General features: G+C 35.4%; 1 protein-coding gene across 8 annotated transcripts in view; it reads left to right on the forward strand.

Annotated features, from left to right (window-relative positions):
- Positions 1-13,224, forward strand: part of LOC149792818 (poly(rC)-binding protein 3-like) — a 274,568-nt gene that overhangs the window by 96,795 nt on the left and 164,549 nt on the right. For 6 of the 8 annotated variants that reach the window (XM_089971275.1, XM_089971288.1, XM_089971285.1 and 3 more), the window contains 2 exons: positions 1,531-1,592; positions 12,150-12,245. The gene's annotated coding sequence lies outside the window, so the exon portion shown is untranslated. The remainder of the gene's footprint in view (positions 1-1,530; positions 1,593-12,149; positions 12,246-13,224) is intronic. The other 2 variants (XM_089971278.1, XM_089971280.1) reach the window with 1 other exon arrangement.

Consider the following 13,224-nt stretch of genomic DNA (forward strand, 5'->3'; position numbering starts at 1 on the left):
CCTAGGGGATACTGATTAAAGGGGTGCATCTAATGCAAGTTTTTGTTTTTGTGCAACATATAAATACTAGAGTCTTCCCCATGGACATTTACAGTTCAATTCCCAATGCGCCATCAGTTTAACCTGTGATACATTGGGACCTGCTGATATGCAGTCTGCCAAAGCTGATATGCTTTCATGTTTGCCCACGAATATTTCAAAATTAATCTGTATTTAACAGACTAATTACCCAATTCCATGCTCTGTCATGCAGATGTCTTGTTCTATGACTTTTTGGGTATGTAATGTCCAGGATTATTACCCATTCATTTAGCTGGTACCTTTTGTACCTGGCTCAACCCGACTGATAGCATGATCATTGATTCTTGTGTAGTCTTTGCACAGACATAGTCTTACGATATCTAGTGTTCTGGCTTCTGATTCCAATAGAAACACGATACAAGTTTCAACAATGGGTGTCTTGCAAAATTTTGGTTTAGATCTAATAAGTTATCAGCAGGTGAGATTGGGGTGGAGTGCAATGCATACAATTTCATGGGCACTATTGCCAACATGTATTTTCTTTCATATTCATAGTACTTATTGTAATGATTGTCATCATCGATATTTTCTTGAACAAGTGGTGAGTAAATCTTAATGAAAACTGCATGTGACCCATGAGCTACTCTTTTGTTGACACATCATACTCCAAAAAAACCCAAACAATTGATTAGTAAACCCAAGTTTCGTTTTAATATAATTGGTTGTTGTCCTAGGAATTTCTCTATATTTGTATAGTATACAAGTCAGAAAAGGAACATTTGTTAAATTTATTTAACTGTTTTGAAACCATGTTAATAAATATTGTTGTATTATTCCTTTATTACTTTCATCAGTAAACCTTAAGTGGAACTTTCCCCCCTCTTAATTTTTATGAATTAAAATGAAAACATTTGTCAGTGTTATTGCATGCTTACTGCTGTGATATGAAAATATTCCTGCGTAAACCTTCCAAACAATAGAAATATGCACATTGAAGTGATGTATTTGAAAGGTTCACAGGTATGATGAAATGTAAATAAATATTTTATATAAATGGAGGGTGAATGTTTTAGATAAAAGTATAGGAGTGAATGTTAACCTATGCCATGTATTCATATGCATTGTGATACACAAACTGGGATTCAATATGTATCAATATATAAAGACTAAGGTGGCAAGTGTCTAATAATTATTCATGTCCGTTGAAGATTATGAACAATGTAAATATTGTTTTGAATCAAATATGCACCTTTGATATCGTTCTTTGTACCAAATGGCAACTTTTTTTGAGGCGTTAATAAATCAGTGAATCATTTCACTCCTACAAATGTCTTGTATTCATGTCAAATGCATGACCTTTATATGCAAGACATTGATACAGGGTTTTTCTTTGTAATTTCTGAAAGGATTCTAAAGTTTTTTTCGTTTGGTTTGCTTGACATGAGGGGTGTTTATTGCAAGAAATTTATCTGTAATATGAAGTTTATTAATGATATTTATTTATTTCAGATGTTTAAAAATGAAGTTTGGGAGCTAGTCTGATTGGTCTAGAGTTTTGCAACATTATACAGGTAAGAAAATGAACATCACACCTTAAAAGCCTGTGGCGTACATTTGATAAAGATGGCATAAAATATAGGTATTACAATGGAACAAAATTTCTCTCTTTCCCCCTCTCTTTCCTCTTCATCTGTGTGTGTGTTTGTGTCTCTCTCTCTCTCTCTCTCAGCAGGATAAGGGAGGCTACTCAATCCAGCTGAACATGAACAGTTAAACAGTTGTAACAGTTTTGCTTTCCATTCTGTCATTTTAGCATTTATCACATATTTTCACAACATCATTGAAGTTAATATTGTGGACACTTCAACACACATTGAAGAACTGTCTTGATGCATGTTCTGTTCAGTTGAACATCTCGTTTCTAACTTAGTTAAATTTTACAGGATATACCTATCCCATTATGAAAAGAAATTTCAGGTTTGGATAAAAACTTTTCCCTGAGGGCTTTTGTTAGTTTTAACAGTACTTTTAAGACATTGGTTATATCATGCCAATGAAATGGGATGCACCCAAGGATACACCAAGGCAGCCAACCTGGATATGCCAGGGCACATATCGAACACTTCAACCCTTAAATTACTAATCCAATTCTCACTTGCTTAGTTACCAGGTTTATACATGTATTTAGAAGTCTTACAAAAATAATAAGGAAAATTTATCATGTTCAACTAACAAAATTTACATTGCTTCATCTATGATAGGACCATGTTAAGAGTTTCTTGCAAAATGCACATTGACATTTTTCTTTATGTCTTATTTTACATACTTGCATGTTTTTGGACAAAAAACGGTTCATGAACAAAAACAAATTATTTTACCGTACGATTAGATCACAGGTTACCATTTCTGAGGAGTTATTTAATGAACTCATTTTCCCCTGGAGAATCTTTTCAGGTCTGCCTGAAAATGGTGGATGGTAAACATCTTTCTTTGCTTACTTCTGCCAACAAGCAAACATGTCACTCTCAGAGAGCTTTTCATTTTGCCATCTGTTTAGATGTATAAAAGATGTTTTTGATTGGCTATTTCACCTGTGCATAAGCAAATGGGTAAAAAGAACCTATGATTTCAGTGTTCTGGCCCCATTTTACTCCAGATTTCAAACATACCCAACTAAATGCAAAGATGCCTCTGTCCATGTTCAGTTCAGACAGGTTTGCTTTAGATCTAATAACATAATCTCAAATCCAGACACAAACTGCGGTTCTGGAACTGAATTTTTGTCCTTAAACAAATCTGGTCCACAAATTTTTATTTCAGCTGTATTTATTGATGCGAGTAAAAACTCGGCATTACTTGATATCATGGTAGAGCTACATCTTTCCCCATTTCTGTAATACCACTTTCTTTTGGTATATCTTGAATTGTGTTGATGTGATAGAGCCAGAGATATGTTCAGCATATTTCAATTTTTCATCAAGTTTCAAGAAACTTACTTTATTGCCTGAGCTTGAGAAAACAGTACAAATTTGTTTTTTTTGACACTATGTTGCAAACAAACATTTGATGATAACAGTATTAAAAACATTTGCTGGTTCTTTATTACAAGCATTTTATGATACTATATGATACAGTATTACAAACATTTTATGATACTGTATTACAAACATTTTTTGATACTATATTACATACATTTTATGATACAATATTACAAACATTTTATGATGCAGTACAAAAAAAATTGATGAAATTGTTTACAGGTAAATACAGCAGACATTTGATATTACATGTTTGTCACAAACATTTGATATTAAATGTATGCCACAAACAATTGATGATACAGTATTACAAAACATTTGATATTACATGTTTGTCACAAACAATTGATGATAGAGTATCACAAAACATCTGGTGATAATGCATGTTTAATACAAATATGTGATGATACAGTACTACAGACATTTGATATTACATATATGTCATAAACATTTGATGTTAAATGTATGCCACAAACAATTGATGATACAATATTACAAAATATTTGATATTACATGTATGCCACAAACAATTGAGGATATAGTATTACAAAACATTTGATATTACATGTATGCCACAAACAATTGATGATACAATATTACAAAACATTTGGTGATACTGCATCTTTAATACAAATATGTGATGATACAATACTACAGACATTTGATATTAAACATATGTCATAAACATTTGATATTAAATGTATGCCAGAAACAATCGATGATACAATATTACAAAACATTTGATATTACATGTTTGTCACAAACAATTGATGATACAGTATTGCAAAACATCTGGTGATACTGCATGCTTAATACAAATGTGTGATGATACAATACTACAGACATTTGATATTACATATATGTCACAAACATTTGATATTAAATGTATGCCACAAACAATTGATGATACAATATTACAAAACATTTGATATTAAATGTATGCCACAAACAATTGATGATACAGTATTACAAAACATTTGATATTACATGTATGCCACAAACAGTTGATGATACAATATTACAAAACATTTGGTGATACTGCATCTTTAATACAAATATATGATGATACAATACTACAGACATTCGATATTACACATGTCATAAACATTTGATATTAAATGTATGCCACAAACATTTGATGATACAATATTACAAAACATTTGATATTAAATGTATGTCACAAATATTTGATGATACAATATTACAAAGATTTGATGATGCTGCATGTTTAATACAAATATGTGACGATATAATACTAGACATTTGAGGATACCATATTGCAAATAGTTGGAAACACAATACTTACAGACTTTTGATACCATATTGCAAATAGTTGGAAACACAATACGTACAGACTTTTGATGATAACATATTGCAAATAGTTGACCTACAATAGTTCAGACATTTCATGATACAGTAATACAGACATTTGATGATCCAGAAACAAAAGCATCTGATGATACTGCATGTATATTAAATTTGTTTGATGGTACAGTATTAAAGCTATTTGATGATACTATATTGCAAATATTGGCAATACAGTATTACAAACATTTGATGATACTGCTTGTATATTACATACATTTAGTTATACAATATTAATGATATTTAATCATACTATATTGCAGATATTTGGTGATAATATTACAAACATAGAAAGATTTAATATTACAGACATGGTGATACTGTACATATACTGTTATTACAAACAGTTGGTGATACATGTGCTATATTACAAATGTTTGTTGCAAAAACAGATAAGATTTACAAATTAATTTGAAATTTGTAGAAAATCAGTGTTTCCATGTAGACGTATCTTTGGCATTTCACATCTTTCCATCATCTAACCTTGCCTACATATATGATTTGTAAGCTACAAAGAGAATGGTGCCCAAATTACCCTTTGCAGCAAATTTGGAGGTCAACATCACTTATGAATTAGGATGTATGTCAGAAGTAAAACATGCTCTATATCAGTCTTTTTTTTTCATGCACTTTTTATCTTTCAAGATTTTCAGAAACTTGTAAGGGAAAAAAATTCTTCTTATGTCTCTTAAGAGGTTTTGATTATAATCTTATGGATTGATGGTGTGTGAAATTATATTGAATGAAAAATTATAGGATGCTAAAATTTGCAGACATCATACACTATGCAAGATCACAAACACATCACTATCTCACTACAGCGCTAAGCATTTATAACATGTTTTCTGTTATAAGGCAGGTTTGGTAATGAATCACATTTTATTTTGTAATAATATAATTTTTAGGTATAGTGTGCTTCATTATAAGGTGATAAATCCATATTTTCAATGGCCCCATGGGCACCCATTATAATGCAGGAGTACTATATGAACAGTCATCCATGCTTTATCTCTTAGAATACAAAAAGTTTGACTCTTGGTGAAATATATTCTTAATAGCAAAACTGTTCCCTCTTTATAGTATTATTCTTGGAGACAACTGAAGTGACCATGTTATAAGTGAGATAAACTTATCCTTATGAATGTTCTGTCATCTCTTATAATTGGGTACAAACCCAAGAAATTTTAGCAATTAATAATATGAATCTACATGAAGTTTTTAATTCAATGATACATAACCACTTGAAATGTGTTATTCAAGGATATGTAATAAGAAATTTGGTATTGCATTACATGTACTCACAAGGAATGTGGTACTCTGTGATTTGTGATTACTCCAAATTTGGCATTCAGTGAGAAGTAATGGCAGGCAATTTGGTATTTAATATGTAACAAGATTTTTTTAAATATTAAATTATATGCACCCACATACATTTTTTATTCAATGATATGTAACAGTGATACATTTCGTATTTAACGATACCATTGAAGAACAGAAAGCCATTGAAAGAAACTGAGTTTCAAATTTAGAACTAAATTTGAGCTTATTTGGATCCATGACCATACTGGTGTTGTCAGAGTGATAGGGGTATACTGAGGAAAATTATTGTTAGGGACCAGTTTAATTGGATCAGTGACTACACTGGTGTTTTCAGAGTGATAGGGGTATACTGAGGAAAATTATTGTTAGGGACCAGTTTAATTGGATCAGTGACTACACTGGTGTTGTCAGAGGGATAGGAGTATTATGAGGAACCAGCTTAATTGGATCCATGACCATACCGATGTCAGAGTGACAGGGGTATACTGAGGGACCATTTTAATTGGATCCATGACCATACCGATGTCAGAGTGACAGGGGTATACTGAGAGACCATTTTAATTGGATTCATGACCATACCAATGTCAGAGTGACAGGGGTATACTGAGAGACCATTTTTATTGGATCCATGACCATACCGATGTCAGAGTGATGGGTATACTGAGGGACCATTTTAATTGGATCCATGACCATACCGATGTCAGAGTGATAGGGGTATACTGAGAAACCATTTTAATTGGATCCATGACCATACCGATGTTAGAGTGACAGGGGTATACTGAGGGACCATTTTAATTGGATCCATGACCATACCGATGTCAGAGTGACAGGGGTATACTGAGGGACCATTTTAATTGGATCCATGACCATACCGATGTCAGTGACAGGGGTATACTGAGAGACCATTTTTATTGGATCCATGACCATACTGATGTCAGAGTGACAGGGGTATACTGAGGGACCATTTTAATTGGATCCATGACCATACCGATGTCAGTGACAGGGGTATACTAAGGGACCATTTTAATTGGATCCATGACCATACCGATGTCAGAGTGACAGGGGTATACTGAGGGACCATTTTAATTGGATCCATGACCATACCGATGTCAGAGTGACAGGGGTATACTGAGAGACCATTTTTATTTGATCCATGACCATACCGATGTCAGAGTGACAGGGGTATACTCAGGGATCATTTTAATTGGATCCATGACCATACCGATGTCAGAGTGACAGGGGTATACTGAGGGACCATTTTAATTGGATCCATGACCATACCGATGTCAGAGTGACGGGTATACTGAGAGACCATTTTTATTGGATTCATGACCATACCAATGTCAGAGTGACAGGGGTATACTTAGGGACCATTTTAATTGGATCCATGACCATACCGATGTCAGAGTGACAGGGGTATACTGAGGGACCATTTTAATTGGATCCATGACCATACCGATGTCATAATGACAGGGGTATACTGAGGGACCATTTTAATTGGATCCATGACCATACCGATGTCAGAGTGACAAGGGTATACTAAGGGACCATTTTAATTGGATCCATGACCATACCGATGTTGTCAGAGTCATTATGGTGAGGGACCAGTTTAATTGGATTGATATTCATACTGGTATTGTCAGAGGGATAGGAGTATCCTGTGGAACTAGTGTAAGTGGATCGATGTCCATACCGGTATTGTCAGAGGGATATGGGGTGTTCTGTGGAACCAGTTTAATTGGATACATGACCATACTGCTGTTGTCAGAAGAACAGTGGTATACTGTGTCGCATTATCAGTGCTTCAGAGACCCCAAATGTTTAATTTGACCCCCAGTTTTGATACCAAAGTTTGTTTTTACTCAGTCTGACTCCCAGTTTTGACACCAAGGAGAGTTTCGATTCTCAGTCTTGCGCCCCTAGGGGATACACTGATTATAGTGAGAGACCATTTTAATTAGGTCTGTGACTATACTGGTATTGTCAATTGGACAGTGGTATAATGAGGGTCATTGTAGTGAGGAACACTATGTCTTAAGAATACAGTGTTTATACATTGTATATAGAGGTAATGTGGGGTAATTGTAAATTTATAAATTGTTCATAATTTTGCTCTAGTATATGACTATATTTGTCCTAAATACTGACTAAATATCTAACAGTTTACTATGAAAAGACCATAGATATTTCTTATCCACATCTGCTCAGAATTACATAATCTTGTATAGATAATGATTTCTGACTTTTTATATTTTTCTGTGACAGTAAATAATGAAAAAGAAAACTAACCAAAAGCTAGCCATGCAACTGGTTTGAAAGCAGCAATGAACCATATTTGATAACATGCTTTATGGCATGGACTATTCTGTTGCCTGATACTATAAGAAAAAAGCTTTTGAAGATGTAGTTACAGCTTTTATTGTTGGTTTGCTATGCTGTACACATAACTTTATGTTAGACCATACAGGAGTTGATTGCATCCATATGGCATGGTTTTAGTTACACAACTTATTCTTTTCTCCCTGTGCTATTGATCTGAATGGCGTGACTTAAAGTACATATTTTTGTGCTAATTCTTCTTTTGCGCTGCATTTGCTATATACCTGAGATTCCTGCAACACATGTTTCATATTCCAGTATTTTTTCCTACACAATTAGTAGCTCTTTTTCTTGTTGCATGATAGTTATAAAATTGGGTTGGGATTTCAAATAATATTCAGATATGATAATTATGATTATCAACATATGTTGTAATTAAGTAAGAAGTAATAAAGATCTCTCGCTTTTTTCTGCTTAGCATGAGAAGTAAGTGTTATATGGAACTCTGAATCGCGCCTTTTTCAGAGTTCTGGGCTTTTCATAGCAACATCTGCATTGGTTTTCATGAACTGTATTCCGACCTAGATGATGGACATCTTCACTGTGACATCCTTTTTTTTTCTTCGGAAAAGGATGGAACAAAATATTCCACTAACTTCACCCATGTGATAAGCACTCTATCACATTAAACACTTTTTACTCTGATCTGCCAATGCATAATGTGAAAGCAGATTTGGGTCTGTCATGTTTGCTATAAAACATTTGTAGATTGATCAGTGTAGACCTTGATTTGCAGGCTTATTGTGGAACAGCAAGTCATCATCTATGCTGTTTGTTGCGAATAATGTGGCCTAGTGGTTAGAGCATCTGCAGGACGTCGTGGGTTCCATCCACAGCCGAGTCATACTAAAGACTTACAAAATTGGTACTAAAAGCTGCCTCGCTTGGTGCTCAGCATTAAGAGGTTAGTGTTAGGACTGGTTGGCCTGGTGTCAGAATAATGCGACTGGGTGGGACATCATATTACATGTTTGCTAGACATCACTATAAACTGTCACACTACAGACATCGTAGTGATATGACTGAATTTTTTTTACAGCTATGTTAAAAATCCAAATCACACACACACACACACACACACAAATCATGTAGATTGTAACAATGGTATACGAAAGGAACAGCAGGTCTGGATTTCACTGTTCACTTTAAATCATGTGTAGATCGAACCTTCATTTGCTGGTTTATTATGAAATGTAGGTATAAATCAGAAATGTTAGCTACAAATTGTAGACCTTGATTTGCTGGCTTTGTATGGGATAACAGGTCTGGGTCTAAGAAATCTGTTATTTTTTGGCTTAATATGGAATGGCAGGCCTGGGTCTAAGAAGTCTGTTATTTTTTGGCTTAATATGGAATGGTAGGTCTGGGTCTAAAAATGTTATTTTTTGGCTTATTATGGAATGGCAGGCCTGGGCCTAAGCTGGCTGTGATTTGTTGGCTTATTATGGGATGACAGGCCTGGGTCTAAACTGGCTGTGATTTGATGGCTTAATATGGAAAGGCAGGCCTGGGTCTAAGCTGGCTGTGATTTGATGGCTTATTATGGAATGGCAGGCCTGGGTCTAAGCTGGCTGTGATTTGATGGTTTATTATGGAATGGCAGGCCTGGGTCTAAGATGGCTGTGATTTGATGGCTTATTATGGAATGGCAGGCCTGGGTCTAAGCTGGCTGTAATTTGATGGCTTATTATGGAATGGCAGGCCTGGGTCTAAGCTGGCTGTGATTTGATGGCTTATTATGGGATGACAGGCCTGTCTCAACACTGTTTGTGATTTGTTGGCTTATTATGGGATGAAAGGCCTGTCTCAACACTGTCTGTGATTTGATGGCTTATTATGGATGACAGGTCTGTCTCAACACTGTGATTTCTTGGCTTATTATGGAATGGTAGGCCTGGGTCTAAGCTGGCTCTGATTTGATGGCTTATTATGGGATGACAGGCCTGTCTCAACACTGTGATTTCTTGGCTTATTATGGAATGGTAGGCCTGGGTCTAAACTGGCTGTGATTTGATGGCTTATTATGGGATGACATTCCTGTCTCAACACTGTCTGTGATTTGTTGGCTTATTATGGGATGACAGGCCCGTCTCAACATTGTTTGTGATTTGTTGGCTTATTATGGGATAAAAGGCCTGTCTCAACACTGGCTGTGATTTGATGTCTTATTATGGGATGACAAGCCTGTCTCAACACTTTGATTTGTTGGCTTAATATGGAATGGCAGACCTGAGTCTTTATTCAATTCTAACCCTTCATTTAAGTCAAATCATCAGAATCATCCAAATCGTCAACTTCAGTGTCGCCACCTTCGCTATCAACATCCATGTTTACATCAGAGTTGTCGTCCATCATTTTATCAATCGATTTTCAAGTCAATAATTTCTTTTCCAACCACGTTTTATTTTAAAATTTCACTGTGCATGTGTGTTAACCATTTCCTGTGTAGGTGAAGAAGTACACAAATATTTGTGATGTATAACACATGTTTCTAGGGATGCTACACACATACGTAGTAGAGTACAACCGTAGTCGTATTCATGATAAAATGGGATACTATGACTACAAGTGTATTCAGGATAAAATGAGGTATTATGACCACAGTTGTATTCAGGATAAAATGGGTTAACGTGGCAGGAGGTAGTAGCCTACTGCTGAGCTCTGTAGCATCATGGTCATGCATGATACAGTAAAGTGGGTGGTATTACAGAAAGGTAGACAGATGTAGCTCCACAATGATACCAAATAATCTGGAATTTCTAGTTGCACTACAAAATTCAGAGGTAAAAACCTCATTTTTTGGACCTGATTTTTTTAAACCCAAAATACGCCCTTGGTCGGAATCTGATTTTGTGTCCAGACTTTAGATTTTTTAGGCTCAGATCTAAGGCAAACCGGTATGAACTGCAAACAGACAGATGAACCTTTGCAAAAGGGAGGATAAGATGGGCATTTGGAATAAAGAGTGGTCTCAATACAAAAATAATGGCTCTGTTTAGCAAAAAAAAAAGAACTCCAACTTATACCCTTCTGTTCATGCGCGAACCAAATGACCAATGAAAAATTATGTTTCTAACACAACTAGGCAGTATGTTATTGAAAGATCACCAGGGATTTGGTGTTTTCGGATCTGTTCAGAAATTGCTTTCAAAATGTGTTTCCTACTTGAATTTCAGGCAAAAATGACAAAAACCTCCAGGGGTTAATGTGTTCAAGACTTTATCTTGAAAATAAAATTAATTTATATAGAAAAGCAACTACCTTATTAATAAAAATTATTGACAATTATTCCCAATGTGAATATAAAACGTATTAAACCATTAAACAGTTACAAAAAACTCCCCCATCTTTTCAGTGTCACTGTCCAGCTGAGATGGCTTCTGCTTCTTTGTTTTTCAGATTTCCTTCGTTAACTTGTGCCTTCACTTATACTGAGTTCTGTGTATTTTGGACCCCACTGTGTCTTATCAAAGAAGAGGTGTATTTTGCTACATGTGTCTTTGAGTGATTTTATCTTATTGACTCCACTTGGACAGAGTTATGGCCCTTATGGATTGATTTAATATCTTTACATGGGATGTTACTTGTGTTAATGATTTATCAAAGGAGTTGAATTGCAGGTATTCAGTGGTATCAGTTAGAGGAGTCATGTCCCCTGAATACCCATCTTTTCTTAACTTCAGTTTCTTAAAAAACATGTTCCTCAATTTAAGATGCTAAGGAGCAAATTGGGACCCTTTCAGTGTTATTTTGTTTGTACCTGTAAAATATCTGCTCCAAATTTTGAGGACAGGGGGACATTGTGTCTTGTGACCACATGATTCTCGGTACAACATGTATAGCAATAACAGCCATTTTCCTTGAAAAATTTGTCAAAAAGTACATGTCTGCTTTGCACACGAGCATTTAATTTTTGTGTTAAACCTCACAAGTGGCAATCATTCTTATTAGAAAGGTCAAGATTATCCATGATGGAAATGTTGTATAGTCCAAAGTGCTGTAAACAATTTTCTCATTCTGTTTCAGCTACTTTGGACTGCAATAATATAAGAGAAGAAAAGCCATTCCAGATGGGCAGACATGGGCCCTTAAAATCAGTTCCATTATTTGCATAATTTTCAGGTAAGCATTGGTATAATATTATATTCATCTTCTCCCCCTCTGATTCATTCTTCCAGCCCTCATCTGAGTACCCCCTCCAATTTATTCTTACAGTCCCCAGCTGAGTACCCCATCCAATTTATTCTTAGCCCCCAGCTGAGTACCCCATCCAATTTATTCTTACAGTCCCCAGCTGAGTGCTCACTCCAATTTATTCTCCACCCCCACCTGAATATCCCCATTTCCAAGTTATTCTTTTAGTCCCCACCTGAGTATCCCTTTATTTTATTCTTTCAGTCCCCACCTGAGTACCCCTCCCATTTATTCTTTCAGTCCCCACCTGAGTACCCCATATGATTTATTCTTCTAGTCCACACCTAATTACCCCTCCCTTTTATTCTTTCAGTCACCATCTGGGTAACATGTGGATATAGCAATAACTAATGTTGATACCTGCTAGTCTATCCAAAGACACAAAAAAAATTCTGCACAATAACTTAGTACAATCAGTTTTGCTCAGGCTTTATAAATGGACTTCATTAAAAGCATGTTATTTTAGGGCAGTGCTGTCCAACCTTTTTGACACCATGGGCCACTGAAAAATGTTTTTCTTGAAGCCGAGGGCCACAGCAGAAAACTGAAAAGCAACGACTGTAAAGATGCTCTAACTCTGCCGGGCCATTTAAAACCAGGCTGCGGGTTGGACAGCACTGTTTTAGGGCATTGAAAGGTTTACGCTTAATGTCATAAGTTTAATGTCATTGTTTAAGTTCGTTTTGACATCTTCAGTTTCCTTCATCTCGGTTCTCATCGAACTTGAAAGGTTGACTGCGTGGAGGCAGCTTTTGATGCATATAAAGGCCCATTTTGGTCCAAGTTACTTGGGTTCAGTTTGTTACTTTACTTACGGCATTACATGTCAAGATTCCTGTAACTACATGTACTATTCACCAAAGTTTTCTTCACTTTCTTTAGGCATTACATGTCAAGATTCCTGTAA

This window comes from Sinohyriopsis cumingii, chromosome 9 (genome assembly GCF_028554795.1).
Source record: "Sinohyriopsis cumingii isolate HCF-2022 chromosome 9, ASM2855479v2, whole genome shotgun sequence".
Taxonomy (NCBI): Eukaryota; Metazoa; Mollusca; class Bivalvia; order Unionida; family Unionidae; genus Sinohyriopsis; species Sinohyriopsis cumingii.